The sequence below is a fragment of the Balaenoptera borealis genome (genome assembly GCF_965194805.1).
Source record: "Balaenoptera borealis genome assembly, chromosome: X".
Taxonomy (NCBI): domain Eukaryota; kingdom Metazoa; phylum Chordata; class Mammalia; order Artiodactyla; family Balaenopteridae; genus Balaenoptera; species Balaenoptera borealis.
In genome coordinates this window covers 95,956,175-95,968,259 of record NC_138881.1, presented here as the reverse complement: position 1 = coordinate 95,968,259, position 12,085 = coordinate 95,956,175, and the positions used below count along the sequence as shown (strand labels likewise).

The 12,085-nt window shown below is 34.7% G+C and overlaps 1 long non-coding RNA gene across 6 annotated transcripts in view; it reads right to left on the bottom strand.

Moving 5' to 3' along the window:
- Positions 1 to 12,085, bottom strand: part of LOC309620793 — a 959,234-nt gene that overhangs the window by 836,276 nt on the left and 110,873 nt on the right. The window lies entirely within an intron of this gene.

The window sequence follows — 12,085 nt, the reverse complement described above, 5'->3', positions numbered from 1 at the left end:
TAGAGTAATTGTGTCTGGCACACCGATTATTACAAAGCTGCCAGACTCAGTCACCTAAATACAGTTTCCTCATCAGTTACCTTATGATTCTGTAATAAACAACCATTAAAAGACCATTTTTTTTGCAATCTCATAGAAGTATCTACTCATGACTACATTCTGAAAAGCTATCAACCCAATCACTTATACTCATTATAATGAGACTCCATTATCCTGATTTTCAAGGCATCGGAGAGGACAAAATTATGAACTGGAAATCCTTACATGTAGGAACAACTTAATATGAGGATTATATTTGAGCTTTAGATAGATATAGTTGAGAGGAAATCTATTAAATAAAAGTGTTATAAGAGAATCAGAGTCTTCGAGAGAAATTATGTTTTCTTACTTATGAGAGTACACATTTTACTAATGCTGTTCTATCAGAATCAGAATGCCTTGATCTCTGATTTGTGGATACTAGCTCTGCCATAGATTATATTAACTTGCCATATAATCTTGAACAACTCATAGACTCATATTTTCCACTTGTGAAATGAGAATAGTGCTAACGGACTTGCCTAACTCATGGGGATGTGATAAAATCTTAAATGAGATAATGTATGTAAATGCATTTGGAAGTGTGTAAAGTACTATATAAATATAAAGGGATATTCTTTAATTTCCCTCTATTCAATTCAAGCATTATTCTCCAATTTAACACATACCGTTTGGCCCTTCCATCAGTCTGTGTGTATACAATATGAAGAATGATCTGAAGTAATTGTGCTGTATTTATGTTTATCCACCAATCTTTGATTAAATAAAAAGGAAAACGATAATGTTAAAAAAAACAGTAGTTTTCAAATATTTGTGTTTATTTTTAATCAATGGCATTCTTTATTCAAGTGAAATAATGGAAAGACCAAGGAAATCCTAAATGTAATATAAGTAAAGGAAGAGCTGCTCCATTTAAGTTGGAATATGACCTCTGCTGGCTAAGCCCAACCACCCCTCCCCATTCCTCCTCACCCACCATCTGTAGACCCCCGAGGCAAGCCCACCAAACATAACCAGAAAACTCTTAATCTAATGATTGGAAAATGATTCCCACCTGATTTAGTTTCAAATTATTCAAAATATTCATGCACATTTTACTTCCCATTTACTGCCTTACTTTCAAAGGCAGGTACCATGTTCTCAACTGATTCTGTATCTACAATGCGAGGCAAATTGACAGGCAGCCCAAATACCATGCCTTATCAGATCTTAAATGTCATCAATTATAAGATGCACATTATTTTATGTACCACTAAGAAAGAAAACAAGTTCTGTCCTGGCCATCTTTTCATAGTTTCTCATCATGATATATTATTTTGTAACCCACAGATTAGCAAAGTTGAAAAACATCCATAATATTCATTGTTGGCAAGGGTATGGGAAAACGGACTCTCTCAGACACTGCTGGTAGGAATGGAAATCATTAAAAGCGTACTGAAAATTGGCCTCATTAACTTATTTATTCACTGAATGTCTGCTATGTATAATAACAAAGAAAATGGAAACAAGTCTTACCCCCAGCAGAGCCTACATTCTTATGAAACAAAATAAACAAATTAACAAACAAATATACAGTGTCAGTTATTGATAAATGTTATGACAAAAATGATTAAGCAAGATAAGAGGGAAAAGAGTGGCAGGAGGTGCTATCTTAGATAGAGTGGTCAGAGAGGCTCTTCCTGAAGAGGTAACAGCTAAACATAAAATTGAATGAAGTAAGAAAACAAAGGTACCTGTAAGAGCTAAGGGGGCATTCAAGAGATGACGAGGAGCCCAGTGTGTATGGAACAGAGAACTATGGATTTCATAAGTGTACTGGGAAGCCATTAGAGGATTTCAATAAGGCATTGACATGGTCTTTGCATTTTTAAAGGATCATTCATTCTATGGTATGTAGAGTAGATCTTAAAGGGACAAGGGTGAGAGCACTTAGGAGACAGGGGCAATAGTTCAGCTGAGATGTGATGGTGTCTTTGACTACAGTGGTTGAGCCAGAGACAGTGAAAGGCAGTCCGATTTGGGATATATTTTGAAGATAGACCTGAATGAATTAGCTGGTGGATAAGATGTGGATTATAGGAGAAAGAAAAGTATCAAGGATAGTTCTCAGTTTTTGGCTTAAGAAACTGAACAGGGGCAGATAATAAATGAAGAGCAGTTTGAGGAGTGGGGTAGGAATAAATGTATTGATTTGATACATGTTAACCTTGAAATGTCTATTAGATATCCAGATCATCTGAAATTCAGGGAAAGGTTAGGCTAGAGATATAAATTTGGAAGTCATGGGACCAGCTGAGATCATGTAGGAAGCAATTCTAGGTAAAGAGTTCCAAGGACTGAGCTTTGGGGCATTGCAACATTTAGATGTTAGGAAGAGGAAAAGGATCCAGCAAAGGATACAGGAGTAGTCAATGGGTTAAAAGGAAAACCAAGAGAATAATAGTATCCCAAAAGCCAGGAAAATGGTGTTGCAAGAAGGATTTACCAAATTGCAAATTATATATCCAAAGTCTCAAGATTGTTTTTACCTATTGACCACGCTTTAGCAATCTATACTGAAGAAATATTCATGTATGTGCACAAGGGTTTAGCTACAAGAATATTCATTAGACTGCTGTTTAGAGTAGTGCAATTATAAACTACCAAAATGTTAATAACAGAATTATTTTTAAAATAATTAGGGTTCCCCATTCAGTGACAAAATAATGTGAAAGCTAAAAACTAAACGAATGTTCTTTTATGTATTGCCTTGAAAAGATGCCCAAGATAAAAATGAAATAAAAATATGTCTTGCATTCACATCAAATTGGTATCTATAGTACAATGCCATTTTAGAAAATAAGCTATAATCTATGTGAGTTTATATATGTATAGGAAAAAGTCCTGAAGAATTTGCACCAAATTAACAGTGATTTTCTTTGGGCAATTTTTACTTCTTTAAATTTTCTACATTGTCTAAACCTATTTCCATTTTTTAAAAAAATCATATGCTCTGTTGAGGCTTCACGAATTGTACTGAAATTGAGAAGCCAACATCCTTCCTTGAATCAACTCACAGATGTCACTTTTCACCACTCTAAGAATTTGCATCTAAGTCTAAATGCAATGCATGTATTATGTTCTTTCCCTGTACACCCCTGCCCCAGAAAAATTCAAATTACTATAAACTATATGAAATTCTGATACTCAATCCCTTTGGCCTATTAAGAGAGCAATTTCATGTAGTTCAACCTATTATTTGAAGTTTAACTTAATACTATGATTCAAGATCTGGGAGACCCTAACTCTAATAGATTACATCATAAATATTGATTCTTTCTCTCTGCCCACCACCTTTAGAGGTTCCATCCCAATTTGGAGAGGCAACTGTGGTGTAATGACAAGAACCCTAGATTGAGGGTCAAATAGACAACTTTTTAAAACTTTACTGAGGCCTAATTTAAATGAAACAAACTGCACATAATTGAACTGTGAAATTTGATTAGTTTTGACCTACATAAGCAATTATGGAAACATACCACAATCAAGATAACAAACATTTCAATCATCCTGTAGAAATCACCTATGCACCTTTCCATCCCTCCCTCCACCTCCATTCCCAGGCAACTACTCACTTACTTTCTGTCACTATAGATTGGTTTACATTTCTAGGTTTTTATATAAATGGAATCATACAGTGCGTACTCTTTGATGTCTAGCTTATTTCAATCACCACACTTATTTTAAATCCATCCTTGTTGTTTTGAGTATCAGTACTGAAAAATTTCAAAAATCAGAAGATCATTGCTCTTTACTGTTGATCATGCATATTAGTATGGACTCATGGATATTTATTTTATACCTTGTGTTATAATCTGACTACTTATTTATTTTGTTGCTCAAATTGTTCCAGCTTTGGCCACTGGGATCTCTTTCAGTTGGGTCCTGTGTCCCTTTGATGTAGCCCCATCACTGAGGGTTTTTTTGGTTTATTTGTTTGCTTGCTTGATTACATGTTTCCTTGCTTTCTGGCAGTACAAAATGTTCCAGGCTCATATTGTACATTTCCTTCCCTGGCCCTACAATCAGCCATTCCTCCAAGAGCCCTGATTCCTTTTATGGAAGAATGGTATTAGTAACCAATATATGAGCACTGGTTACACTCATTTTTTTTTTTGGCATTACTGTTCAATTTTTGAAAAGACTAATTTTTCCATTTAATTGCCTTTGGAACTTTGTCAAAATTCAATTTTCCAAAAGGAAGAAAATTCTGACATATGCTACAACATGGGTGAATCTTAAGGAGATTACTCTAAGTGAAATAAACCAGTCAAAAAAAGACAAATATTGTATAATTCCACTTATGTGAAGTATCTAGAGTAGTCAAAATCATAGAAACAAAGTAGAAAGGTGGTTTCCAGGGGCTGGAGTGAGGGGGGAATTGGGAGCTGTTGTTTAATGGGTATAGTGTTTCAGTTTTGGAAGATGAAAAAGCCATGGAGATTAGTTACATGACAATGTGAATATACTTAACACTGCTAAACTGTATACATAGACATTGTCAGGATGGTAAATTTTATGTCACACATCTTTACCACAATAAAAATATTTTTAAATGCATGAAATAAGAAAGAAATAAAGTAGACATAACTACAAAAAGATCAGTTGTTCGTATTTATGTGGGTCTAGTTCTGTACTCTAGATTCTTTACCAATAAGCTGTGCATCTATCCTTTGACCAATATCATTATATCTTGGTTAACTTTATAGTAAGACTTGAAATCAGCTGGTGTGAGTCCTCCAACTTTTTCTTCATTTTCAAAATTGTTTTGGATATTTTAGTTCCTTTGCTTTTCCACATACATTGTGAACAAGCTTTTCTATATCAACAAATATTCTGCTACGATTTTGATTGTGATTGAATTGAATGTATAGATTTGTTTGGAGAGAATTGAAATTTAGCTATATTGAGACATTTTATCATTGTTTAGTAATTTTCAGAAAACAGACATATATATTTTGTTAAATTTATACCTAGGTATTTCATGCTGTGTGTACATTGTAAATGGCATGGATTTTTAAATTTTGTTTTCCAATTGCTCATTGTCAGCATTTGGAAGTACAATTGATTTTTGTATTGACCTTGTATCATACATTGTTAATCTCATTTATTAGTTCTAGGAACAATTTTTGTAGAGTCCTTGGAATTTTCTATTTAGAAAATCATGACATCTGTGAACAAAGACGAATTTATTTCTTCTTTTCCAATTTGTATGCATTTTATTTCTTTTTCTTGCCTCATTTCACTCAAGAAGACCTCAAGTATAAAGTTGAATAAGAGGAGTGAAAGTAGACATCTCTTCTTGATTCCTACTGCAGGTAAAAAGTATTATCTTTCACCATTAAGTATGTTGTCACTTGAGAGATCTTGTTTCATTTTGTTTTGTTTTAGATGTTTGTTTTTGTAAATTCTCTTTATCAGATTAACTTCCCCTCCAATTCTTTGTTTGTTGATAATTTTTAAAATCATTAATTGATGTTGATTTTTGTCAATTTATTTTTCCTGCATCTTTTGATATGATCATGTACTTTTTCTTCTTTAATCTGTTATTGCGGTGGAGTAAATTGATTGATTTCCAGTGATGAACCATCCCTACATTTCTGAGATAAACCCTTTTTGGTCCTGATGTGTTATTTTCAGATATTATCGATTTTTATTTTCTAATATTTTGTTCAGGACTTTGTATCTATGTTCATGATGGCTATTGAGCTTCTACTTTTCTTTAATGTCTTTCTCTGATTTTGGTATCAGGGTGATGTTGACCTCTTTTTACTGGAAGAGATTGTATAGATTTAGAAGTATTCCTTCCTTAAATGTTTGATAGGATTCTCTGGTGGAGCCATCTGGACCTGGAGTCTTCTTTTTGGAAGTTTATTTAACTATGAAATCAAATTATTTAATAGATATATGACTATACAGTTACTTATTTCATCTTGAGAAAGATTTGATGGCTTATAGCTTTTAAGGATTAGTCCAATTTATCTAAGCTTCCAGATGTATACGCATACAATTGTCCTCAGCATTCCTGTATTATCCTCTTATATCTGTAGGTTCTGTAATGATATCCTCCCTTTCATTCCTGGTATTGGCAATTTGCATCTTCACTCTTATCTTTGTTAGTGTTGCTAGATATTTACCAATTTTATTGAAATTTTTCTAAGATGCAGTTTTTTGTTTCATTGACTTTCTCAATTGTTTTTCTGCTTTCATTTTCATTGATGTCTGCTCTTATCTTTGTTATTTCCTTCTGTATTCTTTGAATTTAATTTGCTCATGTTTACTATTTTCTTCAGATGGATGCTTAAACCCTTATTTTGAAAACTTTTTCTTTTCTAAAAGATACACTTAGTGCTACACACTTCCCTCAAAGAACTTCATTAGATGCATCTCACAAATGTTGCAATTTAAATTTAATTTAATTCAAAATATAATTTCCCTTGACTCTTCCTCTTTTATTCATTGGTTATTTAGTAATGCTTTCCAAATATTTGATGGTTTTCCAGATATCTTATATCTCTGTTATTAATTCTTAGTTTAATTTCATTATGGTCAGCAAACATACTTTGTATGATTTCTATTCTTTTAGAGTATTAAGTTTTGTTTTATGACCCAGAATATGTTCCCTGTGCACTTGATAAGAAGATGAACTCAGGCTGCTGCTAGTGTTGTTTACGTCTTCTATATACCCATATTCATCTCTTTTCTAAGTTTTCTATCAATTACTGAGATACCTGTTGATGTCACTATATACAATTGTGGATTTGTCTACTTCTTTCAGTTCTATTACTTTTTGTCAGGTGTTTTTTTAAGATCTGCTGTTAGTTTCATATACATTTAGGATTTATATGTCTTCTTGGTGAACTGATTCTTTTATAATTATGTAATTTTCTCTTTGTCCCTGGAAATATACCTTGCTCTGAAGTTTACTTTGTCTGATAGTAATATAGCCACAATAGCATTTTTTGATTAGTATTTTCATGGTATATCTTCTTCCATAATTTTGCTTTTAACCTATATATGCCTTTATATTTAAAGTACATTTCATATAGACAGCATATAATTAGGTCTTGCTTTTATGATTCAATTTTCAATTTATGTCTTTTAATTAGCATCTTTAGATTATTTACATTCAATGTAATTGGTGGCATGATTTGATTTTTTAAAATATTTATTTATTTATTTATTTAGCTCTGCCAGGTCTTAGTTGCAGTACACTGGATCTTTGTTGCTCTGTGTGGGGTCTTTAGTTGTGGCATGTGAACTCTTAGTTGCGGTATGTGGGATCTAGTTCCCCGACCAGGGATCGAACCCAGGCCCCCTGCATTGGGAGTGCAGAGTCTTAACTACTGGACCACCAGGGAAGTCCCCACGATTTGATTTAGATATGACATTATTTGTTTCTGCTTGTCCCCTCTGTTTTTATTCTTTTCTTTTTATTTTTCTTTTTTTTTTAAAGAGCCCTCCCAACTTTAGAGGTTCTGGGATGGACACTTTTTTTTCTTTTTTTTAAATTATTATTTATTTATTTATTTATTGGCTGCATCTGGTCTTAGTTGCAATACGTGGGATCGTTCGTTGTGTCGCATGTGCTCTTCATTGCAGCGCTTGGGTTTCTCTCCTCTCTAGTTGTGGCACATGGGCTCTAGAGTGCGTGAACTCTGTAGTTGTGGCACGCAGGCTCCAGAGCCCATGGAGTCTCTAGCTGTGGTATGCGGGCTTAGTTGTCCCATGGCATGTGGGATCTTAGTTCCCCGACCAGGGATCGAACCTAAATCCCCTGCATTGGAAGGCGGATTCTTCACCACTTGACCACCAGGGAAGTCCCTTTTGTTCTTTTCTTACCCTTTTTCTACTTTCTTTTGGATTAGCTGAATATCTTTTTCTATTCTAAATCAACTTGTATATTGGATTTTTTGAATTTTTTCTTTGAATTATATTTTTAATAATTTCTCTAGGGATTACAATATATACAACTAACCTTTTGCAATCTATTTAAAGTTAGTATTGGACTTCCCTGGTGGCACAGTGGTTAAGAATACGCCTGCCAATGCAGGGGACCCGGGTTCGAGCCCTGGTCCAGGAAGATCCCATATGCCACGGAGCAACTAAGCCCATGTGCCACAACTACTGAGCCTGCGCTCTAGAGCCCATGAGCCACAACTACTGAAGCCTGCACGCCTAGAGCCCGTGCTCCACAACAAGAGAAGCCACCGCAATGAGAAGCCCACACACCGCAACAAAGAGTAGCCCCCACTCACCGCAACTAGAGAAAGCCCACGTGCAGCAACGAAGACCCAATGAAGCCAAAAATTAAAAAAAAATAAAATAAATTTATAAAAAAATAATAATAAAGTTAGTATTTTGTGATGTCAAGTAAAATATAAAAGTCATTTAACCAAATAGATCCTTGTACATTTTTATGTAATATTTTTCATAAATATAATATCTACTTACACTGAAAACTCCACAAGACAACATTACACCTTTGATTTCAATAATAATACATATTTTAAAGAACTTAGGAGAAAATCGTCTTTTGTATTTACCTGTATATTTACCATCTCTGATGCTCTTCCTCCATTCCCGTGGATTCCAGTTTCCCTCTGATATAATTTTCCTTTATCTTGAAGAACTTTCTTTAGCATTTCTTGTAGAACATGTCTACTGTTGACACATTCTCTTAGTTTTCCTTTTTATGAGAATGTCTCAGACATTTTGCCTATGGTCTTGTTTAGACTCTGGGTCCTGGGACTTGTGGTCTTTTGGAGAATGTTGATGCTTTTGTTTTACCAGGTAATCATTCTGTGAGGTTCAGACCATAAATTCTGTCTTGCCTTAAATGGGTGGCAGTTCAAATTTTAGTTTAGAATGTGAAATACCCATACAGTGGAACACTTTTCATTCTTAAAAAAGAACAAAATACTCATATATAATACGATACAGACAGACTTCAAAAACATTATGCTAAGTGAAATAAGCCAGATGCAAAGACCACATATTGTATGATTCCATTCATGTGAAATGTCCAGAAAACATAAATCTATAGAGACAAAAAGTTGATTAGTGGTTTCCAGGGGTGAGAACAAAGGTTAACTGTAAACAGAAACAAGTGATCTTATTGGGCTGATGGAAATGATCAAAACAGAACTGTAGTGATGTTTGTACAACTCAGTAAATTTCCCCAAAATCATTGAATTATAAAATTAAAGCAGATGAATTTTACAGTATGTAAAGTATACCTCAGTAAAGTTGCTAAAATGTTAAATCTTATTTTATTTCTCAAAGAATTTGCTCTGCTTATTTGGATCTGTCTCATGCAGGTTTTATTCAGGGTTAATCTGAAACTTGCACATAGAAGATTCTAACCTCACTTCAGTTCTAGAAGCCTTTGTTCTTCTCATTAGGGTCTATCCTATGCAGGAATAGCTGAGGGGTTCAGCTGAGACTTGTACAGAATTAGAGGACCCCTTCTCCAGCTTTCTCCCTTCTGTGATCCCTCCCACACTATCCAGTATTGTGGCACTTCTTTTCCTTGTTCTTCTGGCCAGAAAGTTGATGAATTTTCTGTCAGAGTTTTAGCCTCCAACATCACCACACCACTGTGTGACTGGGACCCACTCTAGACACAAAGCCGCACAAGGAACAAAAATGGGAAACTCACCCCCATGCTGGTCCCTTCTCCAAGGTTTGACTTCTCTCCATAATATTACTGCTTTTGTTAACTTTTTAGAGTCCTCAAGTAGCATTTTTTTGTATTTTTCCATATTTTTCAGTTTTAATCAGCCAGAAGGATGGGCTGTAGTCACCTTACATAGCCATAATGGAACTACAACTATGACAGACCCCGTTTTGAAGCCTAGCTCTGCCATTCACTAGCTGTATGACATTGAATAAATTACCTAACTTTTCTGAATCTATTTTATTTTTGTCTGTAAACTGAGCGCCATTTTTTTACTCAGAAAATGATAGAGCTTTCTTGGCTTTTAAAGCAACCCATCACTCATTTTAAAACTAGCTTGAATGGATTATTCCTTTTGAAGAAAAATCTACCTAATGGAACAAAACCTTTTTTTGAAAAGAATGATAGAAACCTAAAGGCTAAGTGTCAGACCAACCCTAATGCAAATCTTCTCTCTACCTACTACCTGTGTGATCTTCAAAAGGGAAAATTTATCTGCTTGAAATTTTTTTTTTATTTGTAAAATCAAGATAATAACGCCATTTAAAACTTTGTTACTGAATTTAATGACATACCTAAAATATCTACCATACTGTAGGTTCTAAATAACACTGTTTTCTCTTTTTTTTTTCTGTTCTTATGAAAAAATATCATTCCAAATAACTAGGCTGCCCATCTGCCCATGAGCTATCACTTTCTCATACGATCCCAGTAGAAATCCTCAGTCTAAGACTGAGTGAATAAATAACAAACTTGCTGTTTAATTGGACCACATTTATTTTTATGTCTAGGAAATTTATTTAAAAATAAATTGTATTATATTTCTATAAAAACATGCATAATTTAAATAATTCACCATCTTGACAATAAAAATACTTAAAGAAAAAAAATGATAGAAAAATGGGCAAGAGCACGCCTCCTAAAAATAATACCATTATCATTAGCTACCAGAGAGGACAGACACTCTCTGTCTAAGTCTATTACTTTATTATAACTATTTGTTTAGCTGTCTATCTTCTCTACTAGAACAGAAGTTCTATGAAGCCAGGAACTATGTCTTCCTCATTTATGGCTGTCTCTCCACAATACTTTCCACAGAATAGGCACTCCCTATTCATTCAATAAGTAAAGATCCTTATGGACAGTCGGTCCACTCAGTGCCCTACATTTTTAGTTCCTAAACCTTTAACTCCTGTGACATTCACCTTCACTTCATTCTACCCACTCACTGCCATTGAAGGCTTCCAGACCTTGCCATCTCCTAGGACTGCTCTACATCAGAAAGCCTTAACTACAGTATCCCACTCTCTGGCCTCAATTCCTTATGCTTTCAGCAATCCCTTACCTTTCCCCTCAGTCTCAATATACATACTCCTGACTCATAGCGACTTGTTCTTTTTCTCCCAGTCTTTTGGTAAAAGGCTTGTAGCACCTTTGAGGCTATAAAACATCCTCAGAGAAATTTCTCAGGTTGCTTCTATTTCCTTTGGGCTCTATTTGATGAACAATGTGTGTTCAATAACACATATTTATAGTAATTTTATGTAATATTAAAGATACAAACTGTAACTAGAGATATATAAATGTAATCCATTTTAGATACTTCATCTCTTAGCTTGAAGTCCTATATACTCAATGTGCTACACAATGTGCCAAATTCTAAAAAACCATGTTAGGTTACCGTTACATGACAAAACTACATTTCTTCAAAAACTGATTCTCATTATGGAAGATCTCTAATACCATATATTTTATATTTATATTGATTTGTACCTTGAAATGATTTCTATTGTCATGAAAAGCACAATTGAGGAATAATATAGACTTTTTGCTTTTTTAAAAAATGCAGAGCCTCTCAGCAGGGGAGTAAGGGTGACCCACTCCACTCAATCTTGATTCCTCCTTTCCCCTCCCAAGGAGGAGTGCTCAGCTTCCTCTCCAGGACTGTTATACCCTGAGGGTTGTGAGGAAAATCTGAAAAATGCAGGCTCTTTTCCTGTTCACCCTTATCCATGTGTTGACCTAAGGAATTCAGGATATCTCCCAAACATGTCACTGTCTGACCATTCCCATGAGGCTGTTTAAATATGGTGTTACTTTAGGACCCAAATTTCCCTAGATGTGGATGTCTTAATGAGGGGCTGCTGGAAGGAAGCAAGGGGATCATGTACCCGTTCTGCAGATAGAAAACCTCATGATCTTCTCCAAACTTCTCAGAGCCCATGAACTCACATAAGTTGTCAGGAATCTACCAAGAAGAGGTCTCTGGCCCCCACGTGTCCCCTCTCCTCCAGCTAAATGAATATTCTCTTTTTGTTCTTATGGTGG